The sequence below is a fragment of the Sturnus vulgaris genome, chromosome 12 (genome assembly GCF_052056855.1).
Source record: "Sturnus vulgaris isolate bStuVul1 chromosome 12, bStuVul1.hap1, whole genome shotgun sequence".
NCBI lineage: Eukaryota > Metazoa > Chordata > Aves > Passeriformes > Sturnidae > Sturnus > Sturnus vulgaris.
In genome coordinates, this window is record NC_142254.1 from 7027501 (window position 1) to 7055000 (window position 27500).

A 27500-nucleotide genomic window follows, 5' to 3' on the forward strand; every position below is an offset into this window, starting at 1 on the left:
TGGCATATGTTTGCGATAAACTTTGTCAGAATGTTTCACAAGACGCAGTTCCTTCACTCCTTCTAAGTACCTTGCATCTTCTTGCCTTCCCTAGCCTGCTACTTCAGGACTTAGAATGTTCTCCATAGCTATGCTTTTTGTGGCTAGCAAGTTTAGAAAAATCGCGACTTTAGGTTCTATTTTAAAATGTATTTTCTGTTATTGCAGTGCTCCACACGTGTCTAGTTCAAAAGATACATCAACTGCAGAGGAACAGTAGATATTAGCACTACATTCTTAGACTTAAGTGTTCCTTTTGGCACACGAACCCACATGTTGTGCTGCTACAAACTCATAACCTCATCCTCTGTGGCTGAAAAACTCTATAGTTTTAGTTTATAACGGCAATATGAGAATCTAGAATGATTATATGTAATTCTATTTTTTTAAACACACTTCATTGCATCAATAGAAATCAAGCTATACAAATCACTTCCTTTTGTATCATCTTCGTTAGCTGAAAATCGCGAAGTTTGGTCCTGTAATCAGCTAAGCTTGGAAAAAAGCTAGAGGGGAAAGGCAAGGATTTAATGCTTAAGTCACTTTGCTAGTCCTAAATCCTGGGACTAATCTGTGCCAACTGAGACTTCGCAATTGCTTCTAAATCTAGACTTCCCACCAAGAGTATCCCAACCACTTTGAAATAAATAGCAAAGTAAGGCATGTACAGCAGTGCTGTAGAGCACTTCTCATCTCAGCAGAATGAATGTCACACACTGGCTTCCAGGTTACCACGTTTGTCAGGAGTACACAAATGAATGTGTTTAAACTTGTTCTTGGAGAACTAGGATGATTGTAGTGAGAGGGAAGGCTCCAGCACAGCCAGTGCTGCAGAAAATGCTACATAAAAACAAGCAGTCCAAAGTACAATTTGTGCCATGAGTCTTCTGCTTCCCTAAGCTGACTGGGAGATGCCTTTTCCCCTATGCCCTATTAATTAGATGTGAATTAGAAGCTCATAGTCTAGCTAGATGTTATCTTGCAAGGTATTTAAAGAACAAGCTGCAGCCTCCTGCCCACTGCTTGCCTCCATTACCCGTGGCTCCTTTCCTGGAACTGAGTTTCTAGGCATGAGAAGTCACTGCCTTCTAAGGCACTGGCTTCAAAAGAGCTTTCTAATAGTTTATTAAAGCAGCTCTAAGCCTTTCCCCCCCCCCCCCCCCCCCCCCCCTCCATTTTGGTAAAATATTTATTCTTTCTTTAAAGAGCAGTTTGATAGATGTAATCATCTGAAGAATGTCCTGCCAGTTTTAAGCTAGTCACAGATACAGCTGTGCAGATCATGTTTCCTGTCAATACCAGAAAATTGTCAGCCCCCTTCTCTTACCAGCTCTTCTCTCTTCAGCTGTACCACATTCAGGCTTTCTTGTCTTTGTCTGCTAGCACCTTCCCAGGCCCTTTCCTTACTTATCTAGTCATCAGACAGACATTTTTACTCCCCCCATTAGCTTCTTCCCTCATGACTTCTGCAGCCATCTTCCGTGCAACCTACTTTCTACAGAAACCTGGCCAACTTGAGCACAGGATTATCACCCTCACCTCTAAATCCTCTATAATGCTTACAAAAAACTAGATAACTAATCGATGAGTTCAAATGCAGAACATCAAAAACTTTATGCAGTGCAGGATCTGGATAATGTTATAGGGAAGACATTCGAGCAAAGGTGGTTTCCTCTCATGTGCAGGAATAGTGACCTTGTGTATGCTATAGAAAAGATATAAAATTACAGCATTGGGTCTCTGGTCTTTAATGAAGTCAATTTAAGTCCAAAGATAGGAAGATTCTTCTGCACAGATGCTCTTATACCTACTGCTGCTGTTAAAATTAATAAAAATATTGCTGCTGATAACCATAGGGGAAGGGTTTCACTTTTATTTTAACTGTGAATTAAATTTCTGTCCTGTTTATATTATGCTTGGCTTTGAGGCTTGACTTGTCAAACATCTTATTTTATATAGTTTGCAGATACAGAGGTAAAAAGTAAAATATGTCCATCGTGTTTCTAGAAAACAGTCTCTGGGTCAATTCTATTTAATTCTGCTCATACAAACTCCACTAAGCGTGCAGAGTGGGGCTTTCCTACAAAGCAACCACAAATTTAGTAAATTAGCCAGGTTGTATTCTGACATCTGTCAGAATACAGATCACCACCTTGTCTTTAATGAGACCAGCTTTGGAGAAAGACACTATTCAACATGAAAGACAATCTCAGTTTGCTTCATTATTTTTAACTGGCTCAACAGCACAATACAATGCAAAGCCAGTTCACATATTTGTTTATAAGTACAATTTCCCTAAGACTATGATATGATTTTAAATATAAAATACTGGGTTTTGTATGTACTAAAAGATTCAATTTACAAGTTTTTTTAAGAAAAACAGTGTTATAGTAATTTGCTTATTAAATGCCTACAATCAGATACTGCATTTTACAGGCAAAGAATTTCTACAAAAGTACCCAGTTTCTAGCTATGTAGCTGTTATTTGCACATTTAAAATGATAAATTTAAGCCCATCAATACTAAATCAATTGCAGGTATATAAGATAAAACTGAAATAATTCATCATAACACTATAGGAAAACACAAAGAGTGGATGTAATGGGTCATTTTGACTTTAAATTGAAGTCTGTTGCTAGGTTTTTCAAGGACAATTCGTTTTAAAAACCTTTAATGTATACATAAAAATCATCCATCAGCACATCTGATCCAAATATACTAATGATTTTTATTGGTCAGATCTTGAAAGTGAGGTTTATTTTTATGGAGTATGCATTAATTAACCCAACATGTACTATCTTCCAGTATATCTAGCCAAGTACTTTCATTTAAACATGTTTATTGTGAAATGTTTGCATTCCCAACATTTGTGGCCCACACACAGTCTATTTCATACTTCACTTCTGAGCAGTAACAAAAGTTAAAAGGAGTTATTGTTTTTGATTAATGCATTTTTGGGGACTTTTTAAAAAAATGTTCCAAAACTATGCTGTGAAGACATTCCTCTACATGAAAACATTGTAATGTATTTATCTTGAAAACAAGAGTATTAAGTGAAAATGAGCGGGATTCACTTTAGATCGTTTCAACTTTTGCATGGAAAGTGAACATTATGAACTTTTGTATATCATTTGACTGAACTTCTGCAGAATATTAATTGACCAATTTGATATAACCATCAATCACAAAAAGAAAAGCCATGTACACAGATACATGGAGTGGTGCATTACAGATGGGAGTTCTAAGGCTGTGGCTGTCATCTTTTGATTAAGAAAAGGAAATGATTTCACTAAAAAGATATTCCCTCTTGTGTTGTTTTGTTTTAACTGAGTTTGTACTTTCCACCGAACTGGACATATTTATTGAGACTCATAAGTTACTTCACGGTTACCAACATCACTGTAATCTCAACAAACTATCTTTTTTCTTGCCAATTATCTAAATATCATAACTATAAAATATCTTAAAACATTCTCTATAGTGTAAACATCTTAGCTACAAAGCTTTAAGTGTAAACAGTATGATGCATCAGAATGATTTTAAGCGATGTTATAAAAACTGCTCTTAAAAACTAAACAAAAATGTAAAGCTTCCATCTGTTTTATGATTTTTCCACTGTAGAACTACTGCTGTGTGCCAGTTTACTGAACCATGGCTTGCTAAAGAGATTGCTGGGGTCACAGAATGAAAAAACAAAGAGCAAGTCTTTAATGGTTGATTTTTTTTCTCAAGTCTCCTTGATACAGTTCGAACAGAATTAAGTGCATGGCAGCAGAAAACACAGAACATAAAAATGCTCATGTCGCCTGTTGCAAGGAGGACCCTTCACAGGAAGATTAACATTTTGTAGAAGATGTCATTTAAGCAATTATTTGAAGATCTTTTGTGACTGTATACCTATGCTGTCACCACCAAACAGCTGCTATGCTGTGAGGCTTTGCTCTGCATATGTACAGAGTTAAATACAGACTGTGGGTCTGTATCAAGGGAGAGAAGGCACCCACACAGACTGACTTCGTGTGAATCTTTACCCCAAAAGGAGAGAGTAGTTCTGAACATTGTTTTTTGCTGAAAACTGAGAGAAGAGAAAGCCACACGGGGCAAAAACAAACAAATTCTTAAATGTAGAATTGCACATTTAAGAATTTAAACAAAGCAGATAAGGAACCCACCTAACTACTCAGTGCATAGCTAGACTTTACATGTTTCTAAAAGCAACAATGCTTTTATTAAATCAGTTTGCATCATACAGGAAAATCTGAAGAATTTATCTACAGCAAACTACTTCAGCACAGACTTAACTATGAGCATTTGAATAACTTCACTGCAGCCTCAAGACCATCCTTCCACACATTTATGCACTATGCTGAAACACATTTCCAAATAAATCTCATTCACTTCAGTCAGTCTTTCCACATGAACATGGCCAAACTGCACAACTGCAAAGTGGTAGCAGTATTTGGGTTGGATTCTCCCAAACTGTGAGAAATATAGGTCAACCAGGCTGCCACTTAATTACCTTACCTGGGTACTGTCCAGAAATAACATGATTATTAGAGGTCATCATTCTTTCCTTAATACTTGTTAGACAGAAATAATCAGAACTTGGAGTCCCTCTTTGCTTCTGAGACCTTGTCACCTGCTGCTAAAGTCATGGGCAACAAGACTGTATCCTCACTGCAACCAGCATAAGGACCTGGTTGCCTGTCACCAGTTTCTTCCAGGAGAAGCTCTGGTAAGAACGCATTTCCACTGAGGCATCTACAGCCAGGCAGGCTGAGTTCATACCGCCTCCTACCTCCTCTACATACACAACTACCACCTAGTACAGAAGTTCATGCCTGACAAGGAAAAGAGGCAGAAAATAAACCCTTCAAAGGCAACAGTCTTTTTACTGTCTATTGGTCTACAAATTCTCCATCTTCCACTCCATGTGTAGGGGAAGAAAAGCAAGTTATCTGTCATCACACGGAGGGACTCTGTCTCTACCCCCTGGTGTGACTCCTGCGCCACATAGAGATCTGGCACACAGCTTTGATGACACTTCCTAAATGAATCCAGACAAATTCATGGGTAAACTGTTACCCTTACCCCTACAAGAAAGGCAGTTCATTGATGAGAACAAGTGACAGAATCAAAGCCCCAATAAAAGATGCAGTACTTTGTCACAGAACTGCACCGGTGCCCTTTCCATTTGAGTCTGGGACCTGCTTTTAAGGTTCTCTACTCACACAGGATAAAATCTGGTAATCCTTACTCATGCAACTATTAACCACCATTAGGAAGGTTTTACTTTCGATGCTATGAAGTGAAATCCTTGTGTATGTCTACGCTGCAGTCCCTAGGGCATTGCACTTCCTGCAAGCTTTGAACTGGCTTATTCAGATGCCAAAAAGCTTTCTAAGAAACTGGAGAGCCAGCAGAGTGGTACTGAGCTGTGAGCCTTCCAAAGGACAGTGTCTGCAAGGATGGCAGCAACTCCAGTGCAAACACAACCTACACAATTCAAAGACGAAACATACTCCTTCATATCCATGTTCTCCTCTGCCACCACTCAGTCCAAGAAAAAACATCTTAAGGCACAAGTATTAGGTTTCCTTCCCCTAAAAAAGTATTATTTGAGGATGGAAAAGAAAAAGGCCTTTGACCCATCATACCAGCTGTTTAACAACTGTCAGGAAAAAGGATGTTTGTCAAATGCACAGATACATTTCAGCTGTTATGTAACAATCTTTTTCTATGTCTGCAACAGAAAATAGTCTTTTTTATGTGATTGTCAGAGATTCAACCAGAATACAGGTATATTTAGATATGTTATATTTAGATATTTGAGATTCTCCGACCTTTCTAGGAATTGTTTAAGTCAATTCAAGAACTGATCACATTATAGGTACGATATGTCTTACCTGCAGCCAGAGCAGAGAAGTCTAGTAGTCTGTGCACATGTCTAGGCAGAGGGGAGAGACATCAACACACTCTGGGGCTCAGGAGAGATCCTTTAACCTCTTTGCCTCTGTTTCTCCATCTGCAAAACAGGTTAAAAACGAGACCTGAGTAAATATTATAAAACATTGTAATTCAAAGTAAAATTTTGAGTTAACAGCATTAGAAACACGTAACTACTTTCTGTTTTTGTCTGTCTGCAAAATTTGGAGCATATGTGCTGTACCAATATTAGCATGTCTTCACAGTCAACATCTAGAATGAATGCTTAAATATTCATTGACTTCAAATTTCAAATTGAAGTTTGAATTGACATTCATTCTGTAGATGTAACAGCGTCAACCATTAATCAGGGAATAGAAATAATACCACTCAATTTATATAATCTACATACTGTGGTCAAAATGTATACTTCTAGATATATAATCTCAAAATTTTAAAGTATTAGCTGCTTAAGTAGATCATGTGGTACGTCCCCTCCCTCTTCTAACTGGCTGATTTATGTAACTGAGCAACCAAACAAAAATTCTGAGATGTATGTTCAGCTGTAACGTTCACAATTTACATTGTGTATTGAATCAAGTAAATACGTAACTCATGCAATCAGGGAACAGAAGAAATAACATGATTTAGGTAACCAGCTATGACTATAAATTTATAAATAATCTAAACAAAAAAAATCTACAAATAAAGATTTTTAAAATGCATTATTCACTGTAGAGTTCTGTAAGTAACTACTGAATAAATACTTTCCACATTCACAAGAAAAGAAAAAATCCAAAATGTACCTAAGGAGTCTCTGTGACTTGTTTGTTCAGATCTGCCTACCCAGTTATTCTTCCTTCCCTTCCTCCCCTCTAAACTACACCTATATAAATGGAAATTCAAAGCTTATAGTTTCTAATGCACTGTCTTTGTGGATTAGTTAATTTTTAGGAAAGTTACAGGAGTATCTAATGCAAACATTTACATTTACTAAAAGGGGGGAAAAAGAAATATGAAGTTACCAAAATCATTATAGCCATTATTTGAACAGAACATTTCAACCCTGCTGAATGCTTGCATTCTTTCAGCTCTGTCTTTCAGGTATCTTTTCCAGACCTTTTTTTTAACTACATTCTTACAGACACCATTGACCAGCAGAACAGTCACTAAGTGCATTTCTTCCCTGTAATTGCTTTGCGTTGCCCCAAAATTTTGCACTTGCCAAATAATGTCCTGCTTTTCTCAACTTTTTGGTTACTGTTCAGGTTTTAGAAGTCTTAATCTTCAGGGAAATTCACTATGGTAAAGAACAAGAAAAGAAAGGAGGAAACACAATTTAAATCAGCTTGTGTCTTCTACTTAAGCTCCAAGAGAGATATTCAAACTTTGGAAATGCAATCTCCAGATAAAGATAAAAGCCCCATATTATGTCTCTGTAAACCAGAACACAACTGGCACTTAGCAAGTTGTCCTGTCTGCTGATGGGAACAGCATGGATGAATCTGGCCAGTCCACTTGCACTTCCCTTTCTGAAACCAGTAATAAAGTTTGAGAGGGGTTATTTTTAAAGCAGCTCTTAGAGTGTTCCAGCTCACTACTGTCAGCTTCAGATCTCAAATGCAATTTGATTTATAATTACATTTTAAAAACTAGCATTAAAATAACATTAGAGGGGTCATAATCTGAACTTTTTAATAGTTAGGCACGTAGCATACATTTAGAAATGGATCACCAACAGGATTCATCTGGAACATATTGTGACTGAAATTCCTTCCTTCAACCATTTCAGTGCTCTGCTGAAGCTGGTGTGGCAAGAGGCCATGGTGAGCCCTGTCTTTCAGCCTTGCTTCAACTGGAAAGGGACTGAAATACACTGCTGAACATTTGCTGGTTTTTTCTTGCATCATCGTCAGGCCCATGTTTGTAAACACCAACAGATGAGAAAGTTCTGGAGAAGCTGGAATTAGGCCTCTGCACTGAAAAGACACGTGTTAACGTCCCTTGAAAAATCCAGTTGGCTCCATTGTTTCTGAACCTTGAAGCCACTTTAATTTTCTTGGCCAGTGTGGCCAAGAATGATTTGAGGGCATTGATCACTTTGAGTAGTTCCTAGAAGTCAAGTTCTTTTCACGCCAGACAAAACTAACGTGGAGGGAAAAAGCAGGATTCCCAACAACTGTTCCTACCTGTCCTCCCAGCTGTGCAAACAACTCACACAGGAATTCAGGGAACTGTGCCTGCACCTCCTGAACACAAGAAGGGCTTCAGATGGGGCACAGGCTCCTTGCAAATTTTGCCTTGCTCTCCAAGTCCAGCCTTCTGATAGGAAAACTTTCCAACTAATCAGCTTTGCGCTGGTACCTAACTACAGCTTCAGAGGCAAAAGGCAGACAAGGAATTCAGTTTCTGAATACTAGTGCTGAAGTAAATGAGCTAGTAAAAAAAAAAAAGCCCGTGCCTTAAAACCAAGTTTGAAATTTTATAGGCTTTTACTCCATAATTTGTACTTGAGCCTTCTGTTATTTTTAAACAAATCTAATTTCTTACAGCTGTGAAATTTACATTTTAAGAGTGTCTAGTGGCCATGTGCATTAATTACTTTATTGTAATATTTTAATGAGTTTGGGGTTCAACTCTGAAAGAATCCTTCTGAATCCCTGCTTCCCCACAGAATTACACTAGAACCTGATTCAATCACAACTTCACACACCCTGGTCCAAACCCTGATGGACTTGCACAATATTTTCAGTTGTATTATGAAATCGCTGAACTTTAAAACTGGCTCCAGATTTTAGGACTTGTCACCAAACTAGCATTTCCCTGATTCAGGAGCAGAGCTAGGCTTTGAGGAAGTTTGTATTAAGGAGCTGAACTTGCTGGCTGAGCCTCATTTCAATGAAAGGAGGTAGCAAAATGCAAAGTTCAGCTGTGACAGTTAACATTTGGACCAGCCTTGTTCAAAATGACACACAATGATGCAATTGCTTCCATCTCAGTATATACGACATAAAAGCATACAGGGCTAAAAGATTAACCTCCCTAAGGAGTATCTAAATTTACTAGGGCAGATTGAAATGCACTACTGGAAGATTTCCACCTTTGTAAAATAACTGAAAAGTGCTGCAGTATCCATACTCCTGCCACGCTATCCCCTTTATGGATTTTGGTGGTTTGTGTCATACTAAATTATTTCTTCTTCATCTATGGGTGTGCATAAGCAGTGGTGGGACATAAGTAAAATGAACCTGTTTTTTCAGGCAGTTATCCATAAGAATTTAGTGCTGTCCTTGCACTGCTGCAGGTGCAAGTGCTCATGTCAAAATATTGAGGCAGAAACCTGCAGGCCATCGAGAATCTCTAGAATTTGAACTGAAGAGACAGGAGTACTTCTTACAACATCCAACACACTGTAATTCTCTACAAATAAGCTAAAGATGCAAATCCGTAACACACTGAACAATGGGTTCAAGCACAAATACAGATAAATGCAGGGAAATTGGGACTGACTGTGTTTAGCTGACTGTGATAACAGTGAGAGGTTCATCAGCTGTCAAGTGCCACCACACACACTGCACCCAGAGAGTCATGCTTGGAAATATGACCATTTTTGTCCCCAACTCTCACCTCTCTTGGCTAGGGCAAATGCAGAATTGCAACTCCAGTGAACTACCCAGCTTTTTAAAAAGCATGTTTTTAAACCACTTACAATAAGAGCAACAGTTATTATTCAGTACATGCTTTTTATCAGATTGAAGATAAACTTTATTATAACTGGTGGAGATGGTATCAATGATTTGTGGTCTATGTGAATTCTGTAATGAGAAATGGTAATCTGTCTTGGGGCAAACAATATTGTTCTGTTTACTATGCAATTAGCAATATTAAGTCAAGATTCTATAACTGATAGCTGAAAATAGGGGAGGTAGGAAGAAACTGGAAGCACTGGGAGCTGTCACAGGACAATTATCTGAGGTCTATAAATTATTTACGGTACTTTAGCCTGACATTCCCCCTCATCTTCCAAAAATCTTCCTCGGTGCTCCAGAGATGTTCACTGTAAAAGTATCAAGACTGTCAGCAGTTTGGGGCAAAGCCAGAATCTTTCCTTGTTGTGAATACTGAGCATACAGTATAGTGCAAGAACTACCTTTTCAGAAAAGCACCAATAAAATAAGAAAAAATCCCTCCAAAAAAGAGTTTTACTTTAAAATAATGAACCAACAAGCACGACAAAAAGAGGTAAGATCTGACCTCCGATTCCTGGCACATTTGATGTGAAATAAAGAGAGATTATTTCCCTTGCATTTAATCTCCTTTTTAATTTTATAAACTGAGTCCCACACCTTCGAGTGACCAAAAGCCTGCACTTCTTGTTTACTCTTAGATCAGCCTTAAGCTACCAACATATGGAGCTGGGAACACCACAGACAGAGCAGGAACAGTCCTTAACTAATGGTCAGAGTAAATTGTGTTGGGAGTCAAGTGGGGCCACTCTCAAGTGGCTGGTTAAGAAAAGGCCTGACCCATAATGGAGCTTCTGTGTAAAACAATACATTTTTTTACTTTACCATTGTAAAGGACAGAACCATAAGTATGATCAGCCTCAGAAATTTCACAGCGTTTTCTAGTCTGTTCCTTAGCTGTACACGTGCAGTCCAGCCCTTTTGGCTCTAATTCTGCAGCAGTAAGAATTTTGAGATTACCTCAATGGAAACTCAGACAGAGCTCTACAGTGCAGAGCTTTCACAGTGAACAAGCAAGACCTAGAAAGTGCTAGGGTCCTCTTTGCTAAACTGATCTTAAAAAAATAAAAAAAAAAAAAAAATCAAATGATCGCATTCTTAAAGTAGCCAATTCCATTTGTAACTCTCTGGAAATGTGATGCTCCACAGAGAGCTCCATTGCACCCAGCAGGCAAAAGCCACATTTAAGGCAGCATGACGCAGCAGCACTCTGGCAAGCAGGGTGACACAAGGAAGTGACTGCTGCTGGCAGCCTCACAGCCCCTCTGTGCACCCCTGTTCCGTAAGGATCAGTGCCTGGAATTCCCATATACCACTGAATAACATCTGGCTGATCCAGAAGATTAGCAGCTTATTCCACCTTTGTTCTCTGCCTTCTTTTAGGATGAGCAATCAATGGCACCACAGCAGGCAGAACCCTCCGGCACAAAAGCTAACAAAACTGTAGAATGTTTTAAGGAATGATGTAAAACTTAACAGAGAGTTATGGAAGGGTATTCCCACACAGAATTTCTGTATAAATTCCAATGCTACATGGAAGGGCTCTCAAATTCACTTGACTTTCCTGAACAATACAAGGCAAAAGCAGCATCAAATGACTGCAAGAGCAGCCTCTTTAAAACTGATAAAAGTACAAACAGTTTTAATGAAGTGTGCAGTAAATTTGAGGTGTGCAGTAAATTTGAGGGTTTCCTTTGCACAAAATAACACTGAATCAGAGTTTCACAGCAATAAAACAAACACATACTGTAAAAATAAATGGGAGGGAAAAAAATGATAGAGTATAAAACTTCATCTTCCTGTACATAATATCTCAGTGATTGGCGGAAGTTACGCACAAACTTCTATTTTTAAAAATCCACTCTTTGGAGGAAAAAACACTCAATAATTGGTATTTATAGGGCTTCATTTCTTTTTCTGAGGAGATCCTGGGTCAGGTCATTCTTCATCACTATTGTTCAAAATTTATTCCCAGATTAAGAACTTCTCCTACACTAATAAACAGGTATAATAATGTTCTTCTTCTGAAGAAGAAAGCATTTTTTTTTTCTTTCAGTAATTAGCCTACTTAAATGTTTTAATGGAACTACTGACATACAATAGCACAGAAGGTCCTCTGACCATAATATAAAGTCAGAGATGAGATTTCTAGAAACTTTTTTATGAAGGTGGTCTAGGATTGACAAAAACAGACAGCTATAAAAATATCTTTAAAGGTCATAAATTAGGTACTCTCTTAAATGTAATTCAATCATTCACTGTTATAGATGCTTGATTCTATTAGTTGTCCTATGCATTTTACAAAACAGAACTCCATTAACATTATTCACTTATAGCTTCCCTCTATAAGTGGATATTCTGCTCAACAGGCTTTAAATAGATCTTTTTCCCCCTGAAATTGCTATTAAGCATACTTTTACTCAAAGGGAAAAGTAGGCATAGGATTATGCTTGTACTTCATGCAAAGGATACATTTTCAGCAATCAGAACCACATTCCTATGAAGTAAAAATACTCTATATAAGCCGATTGTTTCTATCCCTCCTAACCTTGCTCAATAAGGACTCTATTCTGATCTTTTGGGTTACACACAAGTTTTCCAATTTGGTTGAATAAAGGTATCTTGTTGGGCAGCTTCCTGAGCATATTCTGTATCTTGAATTCTGCTTGAATTCTGACCTTGGCATGTTCAAGGTGGATCTCAATTATAAGATGCTGCTCAGAGAAGGAAAAAATACTTCAATTAAAAAAAAAAAAAATCTGGATTTTCTTTTTTTTTTTTTTTTACTTTCTTCAATTAAGGAATACATTATAGAAGTCCTGATTTTACATACTTGGCATTAGAGAAGCACTAAAATTCTAAACCTTGATAAAGTGACAACACATATATATAGCCACAAGACTTTTGGAGCAATTTGCCTAACCCGTAGTTACATTTCAGCCACAGAAACATCTACTGCAGATCATACACCTCTGATTTCATGTTGATTTTACTGTGAGCGGTTGAATGCCCTCACCTCTCACAGCTTAGATGTCTCTATTCTGCACATGCAGAGGGGCATTGTGCTGGGCCAAACCACAGATCCCACAAGCATTCCCAAAGGATTTTGGCCACCCTGCGATGCTGAGCCACATGCCGCAATAATCTGACACACGAACACACTCTGACCCATTGAGGTGCTGGAGTTGCAACGGCACAATCTGTACATAAAATATGCATATGCTGAGAGCCAAATCCTCTTTCAGCTGGTTACCATATTCTGTGTTCATGTCTTATTGCTTAAAGCAGGACACATGGCAGAAATCCTACACTGTTGTTCTTCTCATTGGCCACGCCAATCCCAGATAATCAAGTCAGGGCAGACGCTCTTTTCTCAGAGGAAAGGGTTGAATTTCATCTGACCACCGAACTTCAGCTTGCACTTGAGGTTCTAATTTTCTTCTGGTCTGAGCCCATTTCTGCCTTGCTCTGGCACACACTGCCCTAGTAAGTACATTTATTACCTCAGTAATTCCTCTGAGGGCTGTCTTACTTTCACTTTATATCTGGACTCACATAAGCATCTCCCCATTTTACAAGGAAACATTTATTAGCCTCTGATAGGAGCTTCCTGTTCGCCCCTGCAGAATCCCATTGTCTGTTCCTCTTCAAAAGCAGGCTAACAAGCTGCACCCCCTGGGGGCTCTCACTCGCAGTGTCTGAGCGCTGGCCGTGCACCACAGACATGGAGAGGGCGTGGAGGGGCATCATCAGCCATTCCAGGTTCTCTCCCTGGCCAGTTTACAAACCTTCACTCAGCAGGCCACACACAGAGCCAACAGGAGCCCTTACACAGGGGGACCTCTCCCCAACTACCAGCACTGGGTGACCCTGCAATTTCTAGGGTGCCCCATTCACAATCCTTGTTCATGCCCTTGGGAGCAGTGCAGAAAAGACCTGTGAAAGTCTCCTTCACCCAAGGATTCCTCATCTATGAGGTTGATTTTATTACTTTTGGACACTTGAACAGTAGAGGGTAAGCCTATTATATCATAAAAACAGGGATTTCTGCTGTAATTCTTCCAGTTCACAGCTAATTATCTTACTTGAGAGCTGCTCATGGGATTTTTTTCCAGGTAGTTGTGGAACATCACTGGATATTCCGGGTCCACTCTGCAGAAATCCTCAGTGGAGCAACTATTTGGTAAAGTTGGTCCTGTCCAAAAACTATCCAGCGTTCCACAATGTTAACACAGGAAACTTTGGCCATAATCCTCCCCCCCAACCACAGCACAGACATGTCATCAGAGGAGGTAAAAAAGTATAATTGCTAGAAAATAAAACTGCATGGATTTGCCCCAGCTGGAGATCTGGACCCATCCTAGGGACAAGAAAAAGATTCCAATGCACAGCCTATTTAGCTGGAAACCATGTGAAGTCTCTCATCCACATCAGCCTGCTATTTTTTTTACTTCTATGGGAGCAGACAACATTCGTATTCAGCTGCTCACTTATAAATAAAAAACATTTTTACATGGGTGGATTGGAGTGGCCTCTTTTTTCCCCCCTCTTTCGGTTCCCATTATTTTATATATTACACACATGTTCTGTCAGCGAAGCTCACTTTGTTATCTGAAACATCTGTGGTACCCTGCTGTGGAGAAGGCCAACACTGCTGCTGCTGTTGCTGCCTGTCTTTATTAGCCACTGATTTGCTGATGTTGTCCTCCGACGGCTCCAGTTGGCCTCCGCAGCGCCGGGGCTGCACGGCACAATGTGGGGCTCTGTGACCTGCCAGAGGGGTCCTGCAGGGTCACAATGTGGCACTCACCCTCTATAGGGGGCTATGAAACCAAGGTTTCACGTGGGAGTTCACTGGTGTTTGTGTTTCTAAAGAAATCTCTGTGAATTTATCTGCAACGCCATTGCAAGGAGGCACATCCTCATCAGAACGAAAGGAACTCCCACCTGATGCTCTCGTGAGATCTGGCTGTTGAGCAGCCATAATATTTTCCCTTTTTTTTTTTTTTTTTTACCTTGATTGATGTCCTTTAGCCTTATTTTCAAGTGCATTTCACAGTTATAATCCTGACGTACTACTCAGTTGCATGAAACTCCCTGAGATCTACTGCTGCTGAAAAGATTATTACCTAAGGTATATGGATTTCTTATGGAGTCAAGACAAGTTTTTTAAAAATCAACTTAGATATGAAAATATGTATCTGTTTCTTAAATAACATATTTATAGATAAGGTATTCAGGTCACCTGATAGGAAATGAAGCTATTTCTATGTATTTTATACGTGTACTTTTTGTGCAAGCAATAGCACTTCAGTAAAATCAGCTTAACCATTTCCCCCCTGAAAAATCAAAACCCTTATCTTCATATGGATTTCTTATGCAACAGTGAGGGAAATATGCATTCCATAGAAGAATTTGAGAGATGGTTGTTAAACCACAAAACTTAACAAGAACATTTAGGGGAAGATGCCAGGACAACTCACGAAAACACTCACGTGGACCAGATTTCCAGCTGATGGCATTGCTTCTGTGGGTCTGATGTTTTAAGAAACTGCTCTCCAATACAGAGGTAAGACAATAAGAAGTTAAAAGCACTCCCTTTCTTTTTTAAAAAAAATCTATTTATCGATGACATAAAAATCTGAGCTGAGTTCTGAGTCCCATAGGTACACTCAAACTGGCTTTCTTGTAGATTTTTCAGATCTCTCAAGGACTGGGAGCCTGATACAAAGAATAATTATGGTATGGGAGCATCACGTGACTGCTGTCACAGATCTTTTACATGCAAGTCAGTGTGCATATGTGGCCAATTCAAGATTCCAGATTGAAGACTGATGTGGAGATAATTATAAATGAAAATAAAACACAGCTTTTGAAATAACACCCTGTTTTCTTCACAAAGTAATTGATCACCTAACCTCAGAAGGAAGGTTCAAAAGTTACTATATAACACAGTGCTAGTAGCGAAGCAGCTTGCTATATCTTTCAGGATCAAGGCCATGATGACAAGGATAGAGAATCAAGAAAATAAATGCCACAAAGACATCTCTCCCCTCCTCAATCCCCTTTTACTTGGAGTATTACTTACCTTCAAATTTGGTTTGTTTATATTACACAGCTTTAATGCCACAAAATATCTAAACTCTGTGCATAAACGGGAAGGATCTTTCCGTATTTAAAATCTGAACCTCATTTCCTATTCCGTGAAAATTACAGAGATGTAGTAGCACTGGTCACCAAAATAATTTTCAGATTCCCCACTAACAACTTGGCCTGTAGTAGAACAAGCTTCAGAACTGCTCCCTGGTCAGTTCATCTTGTTTTGCCAGACCAGGGACTAATCACAGAGTCACAGGTTGTTCCCTCTGCTCCAGCATATCCTCAGAGGGAAAAATGGGATGGGACTCCTTTGCTACTGCTGCTACTTGCTGAGGATTGTCTAAAGAAGGTATTTCAAATCCTCTGGAGGCCAGGGAAGTCACAGATGTTTTCCACTTCCAGAGGAGTACAAAGTACCTGAGCAACAGCAAAGATCTGATCTTAAACTCACAGGATAGCTCTTATTTGGAGGAAAGTGCAAGGAAGGAATAAAATTAATGTATATGCATAAACAAGTCCAAAACTTGGAAGACGAACTGAAAAGTCAATTATCTCTATAAATTTTGAAACTACAAACAGATTCAAGCAGGACAGTTTTCGATTTGTCCAGATCCTTCTGCAGGACATATGTACAAGAGAGAAAAAGGCTTAACATAAAGAAATATGCTAACTTGAAGTGAAGATATTTATGGTTGTGGAGAAAAGAAAAAACTTAGTGCAGCGTTATGTTGGAATGATAGTAATTTCTCTTTTACCCTTTGTGTATGTCACCGTCTATTGTTACGCAGTTTTTTTAACATTCATCTGAATATTTCATCCATGCAAAAATTAGTCCCAGGATCTTTTTTTCTGAATAATGTTTGGCGGTCAGTGCTCCACAACTGCAAACAATCCCTTATTGCTATTGAGTACTACAGTCAGGCTTGTTTCACGCTGGAGGTTAGAATCTGATCCTAAGTCCATTAAATCACTGAGTCTTTTTAAAGTTTAATCTTGAGAGGATTTGAGTTATAAACAAAGGACACTATACATGGGGAAAGAAACAACAGAAAACTATGAACTTATGACATTAATGCAACCTCAAGTTCAAATTTTGTGTGTGATTTAGCAAGAAAATTCTGAGCTTTCAGCAGCAGCACATACGCCCTGGCATGTGGGCAAAGCTAAACTGAGCATTGATGCTCACATCCAAAACACACATATGGATCCTATTTTACTATAGACGTGATTCTTCATGTGCAAAACATGTGTCTGACTGGTTTTCTTTGGCTTTTTAAGATGTGTTTCTTTTTTTCTGGTGGGGGCAGGGAGCAGAGAAATAAATAAACAATTTACGTGGTCCTTGAATATGCATTTTGTATGAAGAGAACAGCCTGGGATTCAAGGGCAGGTAAAAAGTCTGGACTTCGGCTAAAAGTATCAATTTCAGCAAACAACCAAGTGCCAACAGAGAGAAACTTAGTCCACTCTACAGCTTCTGCAACACACTAATCTATCCAACTCTCTAATTGCTAGATAGGAAAGGGAAAAAGGGCTCCAGATGCTAATAACTTGGAAGTGGTAATTAGAGGAGTCCGCATTACTGCTGCGAGACTCCCATCTTCCCTTGATTACTGGAAAGAAATTTTTTTCCAGTGGGTCTCCTTCTCACTTCTAAAACAAGCAGCACTTCTGTGTTCCTAAGCCCCATCTCTTTGTCACTAAACACATCAACAGGAATTTTATTGGGCCCAGAAAACTTTCTCTACCTTCCTTAATATTGGAGATGCTCTGTATCCCATAGAAAACGTAGGAAAATATCCACAAGCTTATAAAGTGACCTAACAGGGAAGTATCACAAGCTCCAGCTTTTAGCTACACAAGATGAAAATTGCCTTCTGCAGCCTCAGCCTGAGTGTGACAGAGAACAAGAGAGTCTGCTTCCCTCGTTTCAAAGGGTAACAAATATCTTTAAAGGCTCCTTGAGCATTTATAATCTCTGGGATCACAGAGACAAAGTAAGTCTGGAAAGGGTCTGAACATCGCATGAGAAAGTAAAAGGAAAAATACACTTATCACAAAGAGGGAATGCATTTGTATTATTATATTGAAATAGCACAAGGCTACAATGACAGGCTATAAATTTTTCTCTTGGACTGTAACCAATATTTTCCATTTCAAGTAACAACAGTGTAAGAAAGAGCGACTCAGAATTAATAGGAATTATGGACATAAATTGGTAGGTACTTAGGTGAAAAAGAACCTCAAATTCAGCTGCTGTTAAAGGAGAAAAGGTTAACTAGCCCTGTGGGCAACCCTTGGACCCATTTATACTGCTGACAAAGTGACCAAAAAGGTATGCTTAGATTTTACCAATGATGCCCATCTTTATAATTCTCAGATTCATAACCCAGAATGTTACAGTGAATTGAAAAGCATCTTGGTTTTGTGTCTGAAATTTAACATTAAATATACCACTTAACCTAATATATGATACCAGATAATAATAGCAGTGATAGTAACTACGTGGTTCTGCAGTGATGAGAATTAAGTTACAGAAATTTCTCACTTCTACTTTTTCCGATTTGATATGTCATTTCATTAAACAACCATGAATTATTGAATATTAATAATTTTAAATCAGTGATATGCCTTAAGATACACACTTACAGACTATTAGTATTTTTCTTAACCATTTTGTTGCTGTAAGTGGCTACTGAAACACTGGCTGCTTAGTTAAAAAAAATTAAAAATCAACCAACCAAGCAAGCAAACCAGGACTGGGCTGCAAGGAGCCTGTTAGTCAAAGCCAAGGTACATTAGCAAAGCTGGGTCCACAAGATGGACCATCTCTCCTCTGTTTTAAGACTCAATCCTATATTTGGTCTGGTACCTGCAAATCCACAGCATTTTCTAACAAGTCCATCAAACCTTGAGAGATAAGCCTTAAAACTGAAACTAAACCTAATAAGTCCTCTTTTCCCCCTGCTATATAGACTTCTAAAAAGAGAAAGACTGCAAATATTGTAAAAAAAAATGAAATCAATGCAAAGTGGTTTAGCACAGGTGTTGCTGTTATTGTGCTACATTTGGAAAGCCCACACATTCAGCACACCTTCAATTCACACACCCAGCTGTGTGAGGTGGTGGGCTATTGTTAGTTTACAGGTTTGCAATAAAAAGCATGAAGTAATATTGGCAAGCTCAGGAGCTTTTTTTTTTCTTATGATGTCTCCCTGCATCTATTTATCTACTTCTCCTTGCTTTGTTTCTGCTTTTATATTCAGCATATTCAAAAAAGGGTCAGGAGAGGTTTTAAAGATGTAATGCCACGCTCAAGCCTTTTGAACACTAAGAGAAAACCTCAAAAGGTTCACGCATAAAGGAACAAAGATATAAGGATAGCTTTGAACCTGAGGGGCTCTCTCACTGCAAGCAAGTGCATTGCCAGCATGTCACAGGTGTACACCACATGAGCAAGTGAAAAAATAAAATGCCTTTGTGAAGGGGTGTGATGCTGACGGGTCCGAGTGCAGAATGCATTAATCCCAGGGTGAAGGCGTGCATCTGTTAGATATTTATGTAGTTCCTACTAGTAGTTTGTACAGATATCTGAGCAGGTGAACGTCAACAGCTTTGAAACCATATGTTAAAGGGAGGCTGGGAGAGGCTAGGGGAAGGCCACCAGGGGAAGGCCACCAGGCATTGTGTGTGTGACAGGAGGGCAGGCACCCCCAGCCTGCACATGGAACATGGCCCGGGGTAGTCAGCACTCCAGGGCTAACTTCAGACTCCTGCTGCCTGAGCTGTGGGACCCTGGGGCAAGCAACTGAGTCTTCCTCCCCTTTTCCCCCTCCTTGAACAAGAGATACTGAATGTGACCACACAACAACAATTTTCTTTCATGTCTCTCTAATTTCTCTTTTTTTTTTTTTTTTTTGGTTAGTTGGTTTTGTTTGAGTTTTTTGGAGGTTTTTTGGTTTGTTTTTTTTTTTGTGAGAGCTAAGTATAATTTTTTTTTAATGTATTCAAAAGGTTTCTTTTGCAGAGTTGTATTAAAATAATTTTTAGATATTGACTTTAGTTTGTTGGAATACAGAGTGGAGGTCTCTGTTTCCTGGTGGTTACAGGAACATACTACATCAGGGAAGAGCCAAGTCCTGTTCTTTTGTCTGGTTCAGAAATTAGTTTATTCTTGTTTTTATATATTGACTCTGAGACACTCGGGTTTGGGAATGACATGCATCAGAACCTGGGTCATCCCATTTCCCACTGACCACCAGACTGCATTCCTGGTAGGTACATGTATAAGTACAGTTGAATCTAACCTGTTTTCAAAAGGAAAAAAAAAATCAGTTTTGAGAAAAACAATGCACTTTCAAAAAGTGACATTTTGTCTATAATGTTTAGTTTCTCCACTAAATATCCTCAGCAAGGAACTGTGAGAATTCATTCATCTTTGAATGAATTTATAAAACATGCTGAGGGGTCTCTGGCTGAAACATATGAAATTTTTTGTGATTAGCACAGAATATTAGAACACAAAAATTGTCAGTTTATACATCCCTTTAACCTAGACCACTCAGTTACTCCCACCATACGTGACTTTTGGGAAATTAAAGGAAAATTGTTTTGATAATAAACGTGAAGCTTCTAAAGGAGGTATGTTAGGAAAATTTTCCTCCAAATTAAAATTTTCTGTAAAATGGAGAAAACAAATCTCTCAAATCGCCTCTACTTCAAACAGCCTAAAAATTACCTTGAACCCTCCATAGTTCAAGTTTCTCTCAAAGGTAAGGGAATCAAACTGTAGCTTGGGAGTTCTCTAAGACCCTATTACTGAAGGAGTAATTCCTCCTTTGAAAATCTTGGTGCGATGAAGTAAATTCATCAAGAATTGCAATTTCATTTTGTCCTCAATGGTCCATAACACACACAGTGCTGGAGAAATGTGTCTTCCTCACCTTTCTGAAGTATTACAGCTTCACTGCAAACCTTGCAGGGAGAACCCACACACAGGGCACGGGGCTTGTAGTTTAGCATCGCCCAAACTCTGCTTCCAAACATTCCTAGTCCACAGTAAATCCCATGAATTTCAACTGCTCCACTGGCACTGTTGCTAAGTGCTTCTGAAAATATCTAATCACACCTTCCCATCCTCTTGTATATCCCCCTCTCACAATATCAGAACACACACTCTGTAGTAGCCCTTTTCAATTTATTTCCCACATACTTCCCTTGCCAAGAAGATATTGTTCATACCTCCTCCTTCTCTGAGTAATTAACTTGCTCCAATCCTTGGAAATGAAACACTCGCCCCTGCTTTTGCCCCAGCCCTCAACAGCCTCTTGCAAGGCTCCTCTTGCAGCTCACCACCCCATGGAGTGGGGGAAGACACACCATAATTGCTGTGTGCTTGGCACCTGAGAGAGAATAATCACTTGTCTTTTATTGCTCTGCTTTACTTTAATGAAGCACAGTTAGTAAAGAAGGGGTGTGAATAAAGCTGGTGGTTTACTACAGACCCATCACCCTTGTTGGGGACCCTTTGGAGTGCCCCCCACTCCAGCATCTAGTCTAGAGTGGGCAAATCCCAGTGTAGGTCCATGGAAAGGACAACATCAGGAATGGCATCTCCACTGTGTATTAGAAAATATTAATTGAGATTTTTAATTTGGGGAGTTGTGCATTGCAAGACATCTGTAAAATATGCCCCGAACATTCTCAGGACTACGGCTCAAAGAGTTTGATTAAAATTGAGTAAAATCAGTCTCTCATCCTTCTGTTTAAAAAATGAGAATTCATTTATTCAGTTTAATTCAAAGATTTATATATGATTAAAATTACTATAAGATGTCTAGCTTTTCTGCAATAAACTGCAATGGCCATCAAAATATTGATAGTCATTGGTAAATTACTTCTGGTGTTTAATCAATGTTATTTTTTTATCATCCAATTTTTTCTTCAAGTCAGCTTCTAACACTAAACTACATTTCATCAAGGTTGGTAAAATGTTTAGAAAGGAACAGATGTCAGAATATGGGGATTGCCAATAACACTGATGGAAGCCAGTAATTTCTTTCCTGTCCAAAGGCAAAAGAATGAAGAATAATCTAGACTGTATACAATAATACAAGATTTACTACAACATTAATGGCTATAAAAAGTAAAAGTATACAAAAGCTATCTCCATTTTTTCCAAACCATCACTAAGGGCAGTGTTTTTCAATTTGAGACAATTTTTACAGGAAAATGAAAGGTCTATGTATTCTTAAACCTTTAAATATCCATAAAATACAGATGAAGACACAGGCTAGCGTTAGTTGCTTCCAAATATACTTGTATATTAGTCTATTGTGCAAGTTAATAATTTTGCCAAATCTCAAAAAATGTGGATGCAATCTTTCCTTTAAGAAAGCGGCTCAGCTTGTTATTTACAGATTGTAACATTTACATAAGAGTTTGGTTTAACAAGAGATATAAATATAGATAAAACCCTTAGGACTTCATTCTTTAAACTGCCCTCTAAAAATCTGCCCTACAATTTGCACACTGAATTTTGTGCAGACTATTCTTGGAAGCCTTTTGTGAATTAGGGAGAACTGACTCGAAACAGGGGCTGGTTAATCACAATTTTGCAAATTGTACGTAGCAATCATCCTCACATTGTGAAATTCAGATCTATAAAATGCTGATGTTTTAAAGCTGAAAAATAAATAAGCTAAATAGGAGTACTTTTCTAAGGAAGAAAAAAAGAGTAGAAGACCCTTTGCAAAGAAATCCTTAAAAAATAATAGAGTAAGAGAAGTGGCATCAAAAATAAAGTGTATCTCCTTCCAGATCTCAACTGTAAGCCCACCCTGGAAAAATTTTACCAGCTGACTGTTCCTGCCCCAGTCTCATTCAGCACTCACCCTAATACACCAGACAAACTCCTGCATTTCCAAGAATAAACCCGTGGGAGTTTAGTCCTCTATGTTCACCAATCACCTGGACAAGCCTTCAGTGCAGGAAAGGATGGAGAAACTTCACCCTTCCACATGTCCATGTCTGTCTGTCTGTCTGTCTGTGGCCCCAGCCAGAGCTGCTGACTGCACCAGGACTGTCCCCTGAGCACCAACTGCAGCCACATGGACACGTCGTGATGCATGTTGAATGCAAGCACTTGACAATAATGGCTGGCAGCTAAATAGTTTGAGGGAGAAGGAGCAGAGTTTCTGTGGAAAAGACAATGCCTCAAAGAAGACTTTTCTGTTCTGCTTTAAGCTGCAGCTAACATAATTTCAGCAGCAGCTGACTCAAAATTATTCTTTTCCACACAGGTTTTGCAATTCCTAACATTTAGTATAAATGAAGGTCTCTTTCTATTTATTTTCCTTTATCTGTTACAGGAGGACCTTGGCAAACTGACTGTTTTGAGTTTACAAGGATATGCTGAAATTCATGCAAAATATTTTCTGTTACCAATATCCTTATGAAGACAAGAACTTTCCATTGGGGTTCAGCAGTGACACAGTGTGTGTCAGTCACCTTCCTGCCATTCCAAGCTCCTTCACTATGGACACAAGTCACAAACAGTGGAAACTCTGTTTTCCTGATGTTGATCCTCCCCAAAGGTCAGGTTTCTTACCTCAAACATTCCAGCAGTTGCTTAGACTGCAGTTCAGGAATTTTGTGTAACATTGCTTCTAGAAAGCAAATATTTATGTTAGTAAATACCATTAAAGTATTAGTCTTATACAGGTATTCTCATTAGCAAACTGCTAAATAGGAGGAAGAGAATTTGTAACTAAATGTATAAAAACATACTATATTTGTGTACTAAACAAACTTAACCATCTTACTTGACCGTGCTAAGTGTTTTGTCAAACATGAAGTCTAGCTATTAAATATTTTTATGGGAATTAATGTTTTTAGAATTACTCCAAATTCAGAATTCATGCCTTTGCTGCAGAGAGCAGGCAGATGCAGAAGGCCCTACAATGAACAGAACAAATGGGCATTACCAGGATTTCAAAAAAGCAGTGGTCAGGGAAAAAAGAAAAAGGAAAACAAAGGACCCATAGGAACCTTGTAGGGGATGAAATAAGGAAATTCCTCTTGAATGGGAGAGGCTTACATTCATGCCTGGCTCTGAAAAGGTAGTTCAGGGATTTAGCTTCACACATGATAAGTGAATATCCTGAGCATCAGGCTCAGTTATTCTGGTAGAGCACATTTACTCACCCAGTCTTGCTGGAGTCACCCCTTTTGTTGTCCTTTTCCCTTTTTTAACTGAAGAAATAATTTAGCCTACAACTTCATCATTGCATCTGAGTATCAGAAGGAAAACAGTTCAGGAATCTCAAAGTGCTTATTATTTATTCAAACAGAACAGCTTTAGCAATTTTGGCCAACAAAACAGAACTTTTGAATATCTGGAATTTGTAAAGGGTGAAAACTCTCCTTTTAACTCCCTCCCACTACTCAGATTGGAACCAAGATCCACAGAAGTAGAGCCGAGCACCTTCCTTCGCTTCCCCTGATTGTCACTTTTGGGGCCAAGACTACATCAGGAAAAGCTCCTATGTTACTTATTAATTCAAAAAAGCCTATTTTTAAGGCCCTAACAGATGATGTCTCTTGTGATAAGGGAACGTGGGACACTCAAAGCAATGAAGGGCTGTAAGTGGGAAGGAGTCTTTCAGGGACAGGATTTAGATAATGAAAGCTCTCATAAAAACTTTGGAAGATTCTTGTTTGCTGTTTTGAAGACAACCTGCCTGTGAGTCCAGATGTACTCATCCAGACTTTCAAACACACATTTCAATGTGATCTGAGTTTAAATGTAAGATGGTAAATGAGCTATTCATCATCACACAAAATCATCTTAAATATCACCTGAGCCATTTCACTTACTTGAGAAATGTAGGCAGCTCTGAAGATGAAAATACTGTATATTTCAGAGGTAAAATGCCCAAGACTGGATTTTTTAATTTAACATAATGAAGCCAAAAAAGTGATTTATTCCTTGTTTGTTACATCCAGTTATGCTGATAATTAGGCAAATGATTTGCCTCTCTGTTTTTGTGTACCTTCCTGAGTACTTCTACTGAAGAATTTTATTCTTCCTGCAGCCCAGCTTTTATTCATGATCTGAGAGCATTGTATTTTCTATTTGCTATTTTGTTTTAGGCAAAGATGTTTCAGAAACATAATTTTAGTATGGAGTCAAAATTCAGAGCACTTAAAAAACGTAATTATGTGTCTAAGAACCCACACAGGGCTCCAGCATCAGGTGATTCACAGTCCCAGTGCACTGGGGTTTTGAGCAGCAGCCAGTTCAGGTAGGGCACAGGGCAGGTACTCCCAGGCAGAGCAGCCCAGCAGTGTTTGATTCTGTGTGTTGACCCAGACATTAGGATGTTTACTGTCTGCATTCACCTCCTTCCTTTCCTGAAAAGCTCTGCAAAACCAAACCAGCTCACGACATGTCAGCCTTCTGACCAATACACCAAGCTCTGTCTCTGAACATTTCTCTGCTGCTTGGGAAGATTTGACCTCGTGGTTCTAACAAATCACACCAACTGCCTGGACAGCACAAGAGACATTCCTTCACACGAGTCCAGAGACTTGCAGGGCAACATCAGGCATCTGTTTGAGAAAACTGTAGGCAGTTGATTAGGAGCAGAGTGGAATGTTGCTTTACAGTCCACTGTAATTTCATTTTTATTACTACTACTACTTAACAGGAGTACTTTGGAATGACTAAAGTTGTCTGCTCAAAGCCAAACTCTTGCCAGATGCTGCTGCTCACAGTCCAATCCGAGAACAGCAGAACTTCCTGATGCTGCCTCTGAAGGGATACAGACCTTGATTCCATAAGCCAGAGAGACTCAAGAGATACTACTAATTAAAATACTCAGCTCCTAAAAAAAAAAATCTACAAATCAGCATCAGTGTATTTTAAATTATCCCATAACTCCCATAAGCAAAAGAGCTTGATAATGTCCCTCTTTGGAGATAGTTTTAAGTATTTTTTTGGCGACATCCACACAGGAAGAGATCCTGCCCTTAAAGTTTTAGAACAATATAAGAAGATCCAGAGGAATTAGCCTCATCAAGCCATTAGAAAAGTTTGAGGAAAGTAACCATAGGAATAACACCTTCTCTCGAAACCAATGGATATCAATTAAGACATGATCATGAGTTCCAAATTTTCAACAGCTTTAACATTTTAAAATAATATAAATTATATATACACAACATAGACAATATAGGGAAGTGTAATGAGAGTCACCAGATCAGTTTTCTCCTCTGTGATTCTCAAGGCCCAGTGTCTCTGGCCTCACTGCACTTGTGCATTTGAAGCCATCCCCTGCCTTGGACCAACCTGGAACTGGTCTACAGCAGCTGCAGCTGTGCCTGCTAACTGGGGTCATTTTAAGTTTGTTTTGGATAACCTCCCCTGTTTACCAATATTTTTAGGAAGTTCAAATCTAAAATCTCTGCAGCTAGAAATATACAACATGAAATGTGGCCAGCATAAGAAAATTTGAACAGACACTCACAATTTACTTGGTTCCCTCTTAGGGGAACGAGAAAGATGCACATTACTTCCATTATCTGTCCTTAAGTGTTTTTTGTCAAATTTTGACTCTGCCACCATTCTTCAGTGACAGACATTAGGTATGACATTTTTTGACACAATGTCAATAGTGACATCAGTAATACTTGACACAAGGCACATTGGGGTTATTTGACACAGACAATTGGATAGCTCAGGGCACTGGAGATCCAATGCATAAAGAGTTATACCTCCAAGTCACCAGTGAATATCTAGTCCAATGTTTTCTAGCTGCTACCAAATGATGGCTCCTCAGAGTCTTATAGAGGAGGAGTTTGGATATATTGAACAGATGTCCAGAAAACAAAATTCAACACAATAAATTACATTAATCTGTGCCCTATGTTGAAACACCATGGAATGAATAGTCAATGACAAAGCTATTCTTCTACTGCTATCTGTAATTCCTTTTAAAAATGGTTGAATCCCAAAGGAGACATGGGAGGATCAAATGAGTCAGAGAGCACTACAGCTCCAGTCTCCTGAATAAGATTTCTGTCTCAACAGCTTTCAGTCCCATGGCTTTCATTAACAGTTAAATACACTTAGGGGAAAATACAAATGTGAAATCTTACTTTCAATGATGTGTTTTCCAAATATTTCACAATTGGCTAATATACAGGACTCACAAATGCTGAACAGAAGCAAAATGAATTACGTATATGATCACTCTAGAATTTCCTAGAGTGCCACAGTCCTGATTAAACAAAGCACTTCTACCTACATCCAATCCAGCACTCATCTAAGATCAGAGTCTTGCAATATCTATTATGCATCTGGCTGAGCTCCCAAATCCTGCATTCAGCCCTGAGGTCCATTACTCAAAACCTGGAATCTGTGGGCATGAGCAGAAGGAGGTGTTAGTCCTGGGTACATATGGAACTGCCTGGACTTACAAGGACAGTCACCTGCCTAAGGTACCTGGGTGCTTGGAGAATTTCATATCACTAAGCCAAAGATTTAGAAATCTAAGTTCCTTTGAGTCATCTTAGAGTGTATAAATCCCCTTTGGAAACAGATGTTTTACATTTCTGTCTTACTCAAAGGTTACGCTTGTGTTCACACACCTTTAGCACACGCAGCTTCACAGGAGCAGGACTTGTTTC

At 38.9% G+C, this 27500-nt stretch overlaps 1 protein-coding gene across 8 annotated transcripts in view; it reads right to left on the bottom strand.

Moving 5' to 3' along the window:
- The window catches only part of ZNF536 (zinc finger protein 536), a 343980-nt gene that overhangs the window by 237070 nt on the left and 79410 nt on the right, over positions 1–27500 (bottom strand). For all 8 annotated transcript variants that reach the window (XM_088171846.1, XM_014882212.2, XM_088171847.1 and 5 more), the window contains one exon: positions 5946–6064. The gene's annotated coding sequence lies outside the window, so the exon portion shown is untranslated. The remainder of the gene's footprint in view (positions 1–5945; positions 6065–27500) is intronic.